The sequence below is a fragment of the Ursus americanus genome, chromosome 22 (genome assembly GCF_024610735.1).
Source record: "Ursus americanus isolate L20-20 chromosome 22, mUrsAme1.1.p, whole genome shotgun sequence".
Classification (NCBI taxonomy): Eukaryota; Metazoa; Chordata; class Mammalia; order Carnivora; family Ursidae; genus Ursus; species Ursus americanus.
In genome coordinates this window covers 17,935,915-17,948,320 of record NC_142148.1, presented here as the reverse complement: position 1 = coordinate 17,948,320, position 12,406 = coordinate 17,935,915, and positions in this window count along the sequence as shown.

The following is a 12,406-nucleotide window of genomic DNA, read 5'->3' as shown; positions in this document are numbered from 1 at the left end:
AAATGTCAGATGCTTAACTGACTGAGCCACCTAGGTGCCCCGATTAATTTTCAATGAGATATGCAACTTTGAGAAGACTAGAATACTCAAGTCTGTGTGATCAGTGCATTGTCTCCCTGGGCTTACATCTATGTGGAAGACAAGTCTACATAGGAACACTACATAATGAGAAAATTTGAATCAGAGCAGTGAGACATAAAAGATCTAAATGTAAAGTGGTTGCAGTCCATGCTACTTAAGCCAACAATTGCATAGAAGGGATAGCCTTTCCCATGTTGTGTATTGTGAAACTTTAGCCTCTTTGCCAAGCTAGTAAGGAAACATTCGATGATTTTGACCATTTAAAGATTTTTCAACTTCTGTACAGTCGAAATACCATAAACAAGTCAAAAGACAAATGACAAACTAGGAAAGTATGTGTAACACATATGGCAATCAAAAGGTTAAAATCTAATATATAAAGAGCTTTTATGAACCAATAAGGAAAAGAGCAACACTACATCAGAAAAATGGGCAAAAGTATGAATAGATAGTTCATGTAAAAAGAATACAAGTAGTTTATAAATTGTGAATGGAAGCACACTGTGTTTATGAGTAAATAGTTTATAAACATTGTCAAGCTAAGTGGAAATGATATTTTCTTACTGTTGTTATTTGCCTTTTTTCTTTTTGGGGAACATTTGCCTTTTTTGGTTAATGAAGTGTGTATATATGGCTGTATATTTGTATGTATCTGATATTATATTTGTATATGGTTAACAGCCATTAAAATGTATTTTTTTATTAGTCGCTTCTATCTTTTGCCTATTTTTTTTATTGGAGTATCTGTTCTCGTATTGATTTAAAAGAGCTCTCATATACATATATATATATATATATATATATATATATATATATATATATATGAATATACATACCCTTTATACATGTTGAATAAAGCTTTCCCCCTACCTTGAGACAGGGTCGTGGAGGAGAAGCAGAATACCCACTGTGTGCCAGATTCTTTCATATAAATTATCTCATTTACCCTCCCAACAATCCTAGGAAATAGGTGCTGGAATCCCTATTTCACAGCTGAGGACCCAGTGGCTCAGAGAGCCTGGGTAACTTGCTCAAGAACACATAGCTAGGAAGGATTATTTGAACTCGAACATAAAACCACCCTCTTTCCTCTCAGTCATGCAAATGCCTTTTCAGAAGGCTTCAGGCTCTTCTGACCATCAGCTAATCTCTGACCTGCTACAATATCTGGGGGCCCAGCTGCAGGGCTAGATAGCCCCAGCTCATTCTTGAAGCAACACAAATGGGGCAGAAGTAACAGGCAGGCTAACATTAGGCATACAGTCCTTTTTCTAGCATGTTCCGTGTTTGGGGATGAGTCCTAGACACTGGAGTGCCCACTGAATTGCAGTTTCCTTTCCCTTCTTGCCTCAGTTTCGCTGTTCCCCTGAGGCCAGGCCAAGTCAGACTCCTATGCTTAAAAGAAGAAAGGAACTCACACTGAACAGGAGCAAGCTATCACCTATCTCCCCTCCTTTAAGAGGAAGATCTGTAACTTGATTGAGTCAGATAGTAGAGCTGGTGGGTGGGATCACCAGAATCACAACCGGGAGGGCGGCCCTTTCTTTGGGCTCTCATCAACATCTCCAGCACCTGCCGTCACATCCTCATACGCACCTGGTGTACCAGCCCCACCTAATGACCGGTCGTGCCCAACAGGCATGGCTGCAACATACTTCATGCCAACACAAGGCATCTCTTTTCTACCCAGCAAATATTAGTACATCCTTCAAGTATGAACTCACCTCTACTGTGAGGGACCTCCAGACCCTCCCCTCCAGTGTGAAGGACCTGCCAGTTTTTTCCCTCTCCTATGAAGGACCCTCAGGCCTTCCCCTCCATTTTGGAGTGACTCGCCCTCCACTATGAAGGATCTCCAGACCCTCTTTCCAAAGAGGCAGAGTTAGTCCTCCTTCTCTGTGCTCCACAGGCCCTGTGCTGACCTCTGCCACAGCCTTGACGGAGGGTTACTGTAGTTTGTTACGCATCTGGGTTCCCCACCAAATTCAAACCTGATTCCCTCCAGGGCAGGAACCCTGCTCATTCATCTCTGCATCTCCAGGGTGCAGCACAGGGTGGGGAATGAACGATAAGGTTTCTGATCCTGAGGTCTCTCCTCCCCACCAAGCCTGTGCCCAGATTCACGGGGCTGGCTCCTACCTTAGATCTCACTCTGATTCGCTTCTTTGAATAATTTGCTTGCTTCCTCCCTTCCCCAACATTCTATGACAATTACTTCCTGTCTCCATCTTACTGTGAGGGACTGATATACCTCTTATGTTGTATTACCTGCCAGCTGCACTTGCACCACGAATTCTGCCTCCTTGGTGGGAGAGTCTCAGAGCTTGCCTTTAGTGAGAATCTGCACCCTCTTAAGTCCTTCCTGAGCTGGCTGAGTTACCCCAGCCCTGGCTGTACTCCCAGGTTAAGTTCAGGACCAGGCTCTAACCCTTCTGGCCCTCTCCATGGTCTTGTGGACATGAGGCCAGGCCTCCTCATGACTATAAGGTTCAAAATTTGCTTCCAGCTTGACCCCTTACCATTCTGCTCCTCCCCTATACCACTTCAAGTATGTCAGAAGGCAAATCAGCTGAGTCACTCCTGGACTAGGAGTCCTGCAGCATCACGAGCAAAAGCAACAGAGCGAGAAGAAATGAGCTCATCCCACAGAGAGACACTTAAAGCAGCCAGGCAGCCTACAGCTGCTGGCTGGCCAGGCAAAGGACCACCTAGATCACAGCTGTGTCCTCTCTGCTCTTGCCATTTTTTGGAGAGAAGTGCTCTCAGGGCCAAGCCCGCAGATCCATTCACTCCACAGCATTCTTGGCACAGGGAAAGGACTGTGGGATCCCTCCAGGCTGTTGCCAGGACCCTCATTTTTGCACACTTCCTCAAGATGAGCTGCTGAACAAGGGGATAGGGCACTGTGTGTCCTGATTTCTAGGGGAAGGATGTTTGAGAGTCATTGCTGAATTGGTCTTTAATACTCATGGACATCCACTCTGGGCAAGCCCCAAAGATCACTGGACCATCATTTCTGCCCAGAAGGGTTCATGGTCCAGTAGATGAGAATGCGAAAGCATTCCAGATTGGGCTCTTGTAGAGAAAAGAAGTTACAAGTAGAGACAGAGAGTCCAAACAAAGCCCCCTTGTATGTATGGAGTCGTGGTTGAAAGGAAAGAGCATTGGCTAGAGAGCAGGAAGAGCTGATTTCATCTCAAGAATTACGTATTGAGAAGTTCAGACGGTTGTGGTACAGAAGGAGTGGAGAGAGATGAAGCTGGGAGATTGGGGTTTAGGGAGGACTTCATTTTGAAGACCAGATTGCTATAACAAAACAGTAGAACATTCACTAAGTTCAGACACACAGAAGAAGCAATGAAAGGGGAGTGAAGTTGACATGTTTAGGTTTGTACAAGTTGAGTCTGAAATGTTGGGTTGGAGTAGAACCCATTAGCTCTGTCTGTTTGCCACCTTTTAGCCTCCCTGAGCCAGGTGACCAGAGACTCGAGGTCTTGGGCAGGGCCCTCTCGATGAGGAGTAACCAACAGATTTAATCACACCATCTTTGGGACGCCTGGATCTAAGCGATAAACCCAGACAGCAGAGCGTCCTGCAGGTTGAGAGAAACACAGAGAAGAGGCAGGGAGCAGAAGCAGTGAGGCAGCAGAGACACTAGGTAGAAAAGGCCATGGGGCAGGCAGTCAGGGGTGCCTGGCGTGAAGGTGGGACACAGTGAGAGTAAATCCTTGGGAGGGTAAGAGAAATCAATATACTCACCAGAGGGAGAAGCCATGAGATAGAAGTGGAGAGAGAAAAGCATTAAATCACAAGCCTGGTGAAGTGACAAAGGCGGGAAGCGATGGTGCCCATTTCTCAGGGAACCATGGGATACCTGGAAAGACAACGAGCATTTTGTGTTCATGCACAGCTGCTGGACTCCAGGGAGAGGTGCAGACTCCTCTCTCCCTGGCTCTGCCTCCAAGCAGGAGGCATGCCAGTATGGATGGGCCAAGGGCCAGGATACTAACTGAGCCACAGAGCGAAGGATGAATCTCCCTCCTTTATGATCAGCATTTTCTGGTATTCTCCTTCTCCTCCTCCCGTGTGCTTGAGAAGGGAATTGGCTTAGGTTTGTTCTCACTTAGGATCTGTGTTCCCAGCCCATCAAGGAAAACCTGGAGTGGGTGGCTAAGTCAAGATGAGCTGTGGAACTTAGAATCTCTACCCTGCTCAGTATATTTGTCCTTGGGCTTTGCCATTTTGCACCAGTGGAGTGGGGAGTGAGGATGGACCTCATGGAGGGGATAGGATTAAAAAAAGACATTAAAATATTCGAGATTTCTGGTCTTTAACAATAGAGACCATACCCAGGGATCCTAAAGAAAAAGGGACTTACTGGAAGAATATCAAGTAGCTCAGAGAACTGAGAAGAAGGCTGGAAAACTGGCCTCAGAAGAGCCAGCTAAGATTCTGCTACAGGGACCATCCAATTAGGCCATTGCTGCTGCCCCTGAACAAATGCCTCCAATATGCCGGGCTCTGGATTCCTCCAAAGAGAATGGGCACTCAGATGCAGAGCAGCCAGAAACAGCACATGCTGGCTTCTGAGGTCGGTTAGGTCTTCCTCCAGCCCAGGTCAAAGAAATCCTCCACATTGTTCAGTCGAGCACAATGAGGCCAGAACCTCAGAGAAAGAAAGTGTGCATTTGTCTGGCTTTGTTCTCTGGGCACATACTTCTTTCAAAGTCTCTGGAAGAAGGACTGAGCAGTAGCAGTTGTGGCAGGATGGGTTTCAGGTCTTGGGGAATCCTGGACATCCTCCAAATGCCATCATCCCCAACATGACTTAACTCATCACAGTTGGCAACCCTGGCCAAGAGAGCGCCAAGCTGGGACCTGAAGGGTGAGCATCTGTTAGCCAGGCAAAGAGGTGGGGTGGGGGAGAGAAGGAGGTCCTGGGGTATGCAAAGGCTTGGTGCATTTAAGTAACTGAAATTGACTCCACATGTCTGGGAAGACAGGCAAAGGAGACGGTGGGGTGAGATTTGCCGGAGGGGAAGGCATAATAGAGAGTTTGGATTTTATACAGAGAGCAGTGGGATGCCATTGATATATTTTAAGTTGAAGACAGACATGATGACACTTGTGCTTTAGGAGGCACAACTGACTTCCGTAAGGATGGTAGTTACATGGATAAGGATTTTGTTGTGCTTACCATTGTATCACTGGCTCCAAACACAGGAGGTGCTGGGTGAACACTTGGGAAGTGAGTGAAGGCATGACCATCCTGTGCCAGGCCATCAGTCAGGAGGTGACCATTAAATAATATTAAATATTAAATAACCTGTGGTGGTCTGAACCATAGAGACAGGCTGTGAGGGTGGAGGGAAGTGACCAGATTCACACGGTGTTTGGAAGATAGAATAAATTAGATGCTGGTAGGGGGAGCAAGGTATCAAGGATGATGTCCTAGTTCCTTACACAGACAAATGAATGGCTGGGGGTGGGGGGAACCATCACCCGGGATAGGAAAGGTGGAAGGTCTGGCACAGAGATGAACAAATTCATGTGTTGACCCACTGTTTTAGGCATCTCTGGAAGGTCCAGGTGGAGAATTCCACTGGGAAGTTCATTACAAGAGATCTCCAGGGAAGCACATCTACCCCCAGAGAGACTACAAGTGGAGATTGAGCAATCCCTCCGGAGAGCAGCGCTAGGGTCTGTGCCAGCTGGGACACCTGAGGGGGCCCTGGGAAGTCCCATGGCCCAGACCCTGGCCCTGTCTCTGCCCTTGACTCTGCCATTAAACATTTATGTTTGATAAACATCGAGGGCTCACTCTGTGGCTGTCCTGATGTCTTCCCTTCCCTCTCCAATTCCTAAGCTCGCCACTTCCTTATGACTGCAGGGAGGAGGGCCAGCTCTGCTTTTAGGGAGACTGAGCCTGAACGCTGCCCCAGACCTCTTTCTTAGAATTACGCAAGCTGGTCCAGAATGCCAGAGCCTCAATTTAAGACAACACAGACTGATAAAACTGAGTGCTCACATCACATGCTTATATTGCTTTTATAGTTAAAATTGTAAAACTAAAACAAATCACCTAATAAGATGTCGATACACATTCTAATGTCTCCTTATATAAGGAAAAGAATCCTGTTTTGTCACTGTGCTACTGTCTTGTCATTGTGCCACTCCCATTTCTTGGGGTTCAGATGTGAGGCCAGCCTGTCTTACAGCAGCTGGGAAATAAGCACGGAGGAGGTGGGGGGGGGTGGTTACTGAGTGATTTGTATTACTCAGTCTCCAGTGGAAACTGCCCTGTTCTCTGGTTTTTCCATGAAAGAGGACTTCAACCACCTCTTTTTTTTATAGACTTAAAAAAATTTTTTTTTTATTTTTAAGTAATTTCTACACCCAACGTGGAGCTCAAACTCACTACCCAGAGATCAAGAGCCGCATGCTCCACTGACTGAGCCAGCCAGGCGTCCCTCAACCACCTCCATCTTGACCTCGAACTTTCTAATTGATGAAGTGTCTTCTTTCCAGCTTATCAATTAACTTGGGCAAAAGACCCCACAGGCAAAGCATCCCCTGATGGGAACTAAAACTACCCCCTCAAGCATAAAGTACTGCCCAGAGCCACCAAGACCCTGTGGGACTGACCCCAAGACAATGATGGGCTTGACCTTCACTACCCACCTGCACGTTTTCACCAACCTTTGTCCCACATTTTCCTTATATAAACCTGGAAGTATTTTTGGCACTTTGCAGTCTTTGAGATGCTAGTCTACTGTCTTCCTGGTGTAGGCCTCACTGAAACAAATTCCTTTCTTGTTTCACTACCACTCATTTCTCTGCCTTTGGATTTTGTCAGCACAAGTGGCTGAATGCGGTCTGTTTGGGAACCCCAAAGACATGTGCTTTTCCACCCTCACATCCTGGCTATGTCTAGGGTCTGAAGGTGTGGGGATGCTGGGCCACTGCTTCTGCCAGACACACTACTATTGGGGGGCTACTGTATCGCACTATCCTACAAACTAATGAGTTAAAGAAAGGGCCATTAACATGAACAGTAAAGAAAGGGAACAAGCTCATGGATTATGTTAGAACATGGTCAAGATGTTTCTAGAAGAGAAGGCTTTCCTATTTTGTTTTGGGTGATAACTCAAAAAGGAATCACAATAGTGCATACATTTTAACCTTACATACTTATTAAGTGCTACTTAAATGCTAAATTAATTTAGTCTGAAAAGTTAAATAATGCTGTAACAAATGTAATATAAGTAATATAAGCATGTGCTGTCCAAGGTCTTGTTTGCTCTCAAATGCATCCTGCCCTTCCCCTGCTATGCTCTGTGTCACAGCGGGCTGACCCCACAGGCTCCTCTGTCAGCTGGGTTACAGCTAGGTCGAGCATGGGAGGCATGGCAGAAGCCTGGAGAACAGGAGGAAAGGACATCCAGACGACAGTGGGGGATAGAGAAAGGGCCATCCCTGTGGAATCCGGTAGGATTCTCTGGTAGCAAGCAACAGATACAGACTTGGGCTAGCTTAAGTATAAATGAGATTTATTGGGAGACTACAGGAAAAATCAGAGAATTGTTTAAAAAAAAAAAAAGCTGAACAGTCAGCTTTTGGAAAGATCCACAGCTCTGAGATCTAGGGAATAGGAATTAGCAGTCTCTTTAGGAAGCTTTGGTTGGAGTAGCTGCGCTACACAGTAATCGCTTTTGTCCTCGGATCTTTCTGCGCAAGACTCAAAATCCAGGAGGGGAGGGAAAGGGTCCAACTGGCTCAGCATGAGTTAAGTGCTGATCATTGACCGGGGGGGGGGGGGGTGAGGAGCAAGATCCCAAGGCCAATGCAATGCAGGCAGAGAAGTTTTCCCCCCAAAAGTGAGAGCAGGTGGAGAGCTATGTTATTTGCACCCTGGGCCAATAGTAAAAATAAGGAGTAGGGCATGAAAAAGTGGCTCCAAAAAGAAGCAAGAGAATCTTCCTCTCTAGCCAAGAAACCAAGAACCAAAATGGAGGCCAACCCGAGGATAAAGTGGCTACAGCTGGAGACACTGGGGGACAGACGATGCATTTGGACTTGCTTCTTCCTTTGAGCCAAAGACAGCTGCCTGCTTCCACGTAACTTGGGGCCTGTCAGGGAAATTCTAAAGTCAATCAGTTCTGGGGTGGATGAGATGGGGTTGGGGTGGGGCAGGTTCCCAGGCAGAAGGCCAAAGCATAGGGCAGGGATAGGCCTACTTCCTCTGCTCCTAGGGTGTGCTGGAACAGCTTTGTTTGTACTCAGAGCTCGTTAGCACAGGGTCATTTAGCATGTAGCAGCATTGTACCTGGAAGCCAAGCTCTGAAGAAGCACCCAAGGGCCCTGGTTAATAGAAGAATTGTAACTTCACTCTTCAAGTGGAATCAATGAGTGAAGGCTCAGGTTCATGAAAGGGACTGTGAAGGATTTACTGGGATTAAGAGGGTAGCAAGGATGCCAGCTTGGTCTAAGCTATGTCCTCGCATGGAATGAAGATACATCTGGTTATGTCTCTACAGACCTGCTGGGCTTGCCAACCAGACATCTATTGGCATGAGGCTATGAGGGTCTTCCCGGGAGAAAACTCACCCTAAACAACGAGGGAACCAGCGAAGATGACTTAGTGAAACAGGCCCTCATCCTAGGCAATTCTGAGTTTAGAGAGGAGATTGGTGTCCAATGAATACATATCTGAATCTTCAGATAAGGTGAGGAGAGAGAGATATTCTGAACTCTGAAGAGTGCAAATATCAATGAGAAACCTAGAAGGACTGCTGCGCTAGAGACCTTGTAAAGCCCTTTCCTCCTGCATGGTACAGCTGCTGGGCTTCTGTCGGTTCCCACGCACGAAGCTCCTGCTACCCCAGTGCATCTCAGCATCAGTGGCAGTGTTGGGAGGAAGCCCTGTGACTGTACCCATCGGAGGGCAGCTAGAGCCAAAGAAGAATCTATCTGCAGATGTCTCTGGGTCACCTCCCAGGCCTGTAAACAATGTGAGACACCCCTGGGCCCCTGAATGATCTACTGTGAAAGTCTTGTCTGGAAGTGGGAGTTTTGTGTTTGAAGCTAGGGGCTTCAAAATACAGGTTATTGGATGAAGAACATTCAAAGCAGAGGGGGTGGTAAGGCACTGAGCAAAAATAGCCTGAATAACTGCATCTTCCAGGACTGGCCCAATCGCTACCACTTAAAAAAACGTCGAGCCATCTTCAGCTCGGTGGTGAATGTGCAGCGGCTGGTCCATGAATTCATGGTGAAGACGCCCAGTTTCTCCAAGGCAGACCTCCCCCCCGACCCCCCGCCCCGTTCAGTCTGGCGGCTGGCTGGCCTACTACCTCCCTCCTTCTTTCCCTCCCTCCCTCTTGCCCTTCTTCTCTCTTCTTCCCCAGGTCTGTCTTTCCCTCTTCAATCTTTTCCTCCAGATTTCCAGACCTTGTAGCCGCTACTTTCACAAAAAGCTGAGGGCTCATGCCTTCCAGGAGGGAAAGTTCAGGAACTGCAACAGAGTTGGGTTTGTTTGGTTAGGTTTTTTTTGTTTTTTTTTTGTTTTGCTCTTGTTCTTTTTTTTTGTTTTAAAGCTGAACAGCAAGATCACAGAACCTGCAGGTTTGCTGCCTGCTCTGTGGGACAAAGAGAGCAGAGAGAGGAGATGAAAGCCTAGCCGACCAGAAGAAAGGAAACTCAAAGGAAGCTCATTGAAAAGGGGGAGGAGACTTTGCTTAAGCCATTGGGGTGGGAGGGGGACACTGCCCCAAGCATGTGCTGCTCTTTCCATTGTCCAGATGGTGTCATTTGCCCTGCAAAACAAGTAACAGACATGATTTGGATGCTCAGGAATAAACGTGGGAGTGAGTCGTGTGGGGGGAAATGATGCCCGAGGCCACTATACTTAAACGGAAGCGATGGAACCATACTTGAAAGCAACTGCCCAGCCATTGCTGGCCTCCAGTTCATTTGAATACTCTATTTACATTGTTACCAGCTATATTTGCACAACTAGAACTTCCACCTGCTTGTAATTTACTTAGGACACATACTGTATTTACATGCTATAGACCAGAGTGGGAAAACTGGTCATACCAGTTTGGGGGCTGGAAAGAGTAGAACCTCAAATGGAATGGTCATCTTAGTTTCCCCAGACCCGCTGCCCTTGCCACAGGTGCTGGCATATAGAAAATACAATGTAGTAATAATAATAAAAACAACAACAACAATTTCTGATAGAATGGTTTACTATGTCCTAGGCACTATTCTAGAGCTCACAACAGTCAAGTGAAGTATGTACCATTATTTTTTTTAAAGATTTATTTATTTGAGAGAGCAAGTGCACGGGTGGGAGCGGCAGAGAGAGAGTATCCCAAGCAGACTTCATATTGAGTGCAGAGCCCAATGCGGGGCTCAATCCCAGGACACTGGGGTCATGACCTGACCAGAACCAAGAGTTGGACAGTTAACCAACTACACCACCCAAGGGCCCCGAGTATGTACCATTATTATCCCTATCTTACAGATGAGGAAACTGAGACATAGAGTGTTTCTATAACTTACCCACGGTTAGGCAGCTAGTACATACAAGAGTCAGGATGCTAAAGCCCTCATTCAAATCCCCCTGGTCTGGATGCACATGCTTTCATACCAATTATTAATCAACATCAAGACTTCTGGTTTAAGATGGCAGTTTGAACAAGGGCAGTGGATTACTAACCTTCTTTCCCAAAACCCAGCTAAAATAATAAGTGCAGGAATTTTGAAAAGGTTTAGATCTACAAAGACAAAGAGGGTGGGGGAGGAGACAATATTCCCAAGCAGCAATAAAATTTTAGAAGCTGGAAATCAGATGAAAGTATGCTGGCTAGCTTAGGAGACAGAAAGCTGAGTCCTAAATTGGTCGTGGGAAAAGCCAAGAAATAGCAACCTGTTTTCACAGCAGAAACCCCCAAAGCTCAGGGATTGGATGCACCACTGGATGGGGCTAAAACAGGAAGGTTGATTTAAAGCCCACAATGAAGACCTCTGGTTCTCTACAACTCCAGCAGAAGGTTTAATTTCTCGATAACGTAAAAGAGGGCTTCTGGGTTTGGGGATGCCAGGTACAACTGACGGTAGGGGTCTTCCCTGCTGAAAGCAGGGGAATTAGATGTAAATTTGCATGCTGAATGTTGGAACTCCCACCCTATTCTTCCCTCACAGCAGCTAGAGTGCTGGTTGCCAGGATCAGACCCTCCAAGCAAGAGTGGGCAACCCATCTCCCTGGGGAATCCTACCAGCTTAAGAAGAAGGATCTATCGAAGAGACCCTGGGGGATCTCCTTACAGTGATGTTCACAAACCACATGCCCAAGCCAAGTACAAAGAGTTTCTGACTGGTACTTTTTAGTATTCTACTCCCTACTCCTTTTTTTTTTTTTTAAAGTTGGCTTCATGCCCAGTGTGGAGCCCAACGCAGGACTTGAACTCATGACCCTGAGATCCACACCTGAGTTGAGATCAAGAGTCAGATGCTTAACCAACTGAGCCACCCAGGTGCCCCTTAGTACTTTATTCTTAAATATGATCAGACAACCTAAACTTCTACACCTAAAACTAGTCAAACCATCCAAACAACAGCTAAATGTCCCCAAAACTTTGAGGAAGCCCCCCAGTGTGAAAGGGAGAGGCACAAACTATCTATCTAATGGGTGCAATTTGAAGGAATTTGAGACAATAAATAGAGAAGACAAGATTGGATGCTGCCCCCATGGAAAAAGGACAGGGTGTGTTCTAAAAGGGGGAATCAATTAGATCAAAAAGAGGCCTTGGAAATGAAAATAGCTGTAATAGGAAGGATAAAATAATTTTCCTTGGATATTTAGAGGACGTTGCTGCATGGTCTTCTATCTTTTACTTTAGAAGTCTGATGTCATTATGATTTTTGATATTTTCTATGCAAATTGGTTTTACTGTCTGGAAGCTTTTAGGATCTTCTCTGTGTCACCAGTAATCTGATACTGCCCAAAGATGTGACTTAGGGTAGAAATATTTTCAGTGTTCGTTTTTGACTCTTCTTTGGACTCTTTGAAACTGGAAACTCATGTCTACCTTTTCCAAGATATTTCAATTATTTTCAATATATCCCTATTATTTCTTTGATAATTTCCTTCCATCTGTACTCTCTGTTCTTTATTTTTGGAATTCCTATTATTCAATTGTTGCACTTTTTCTAAAAAGAAGATTTTATTTATTTATTTGTCAGAGAGACAGAGAGAGAGAGCACAAGAAGCAGGGGAGGCTGCAGGCAGAGGGAGAGGGAGAAGCAGGCTCCCCACTGA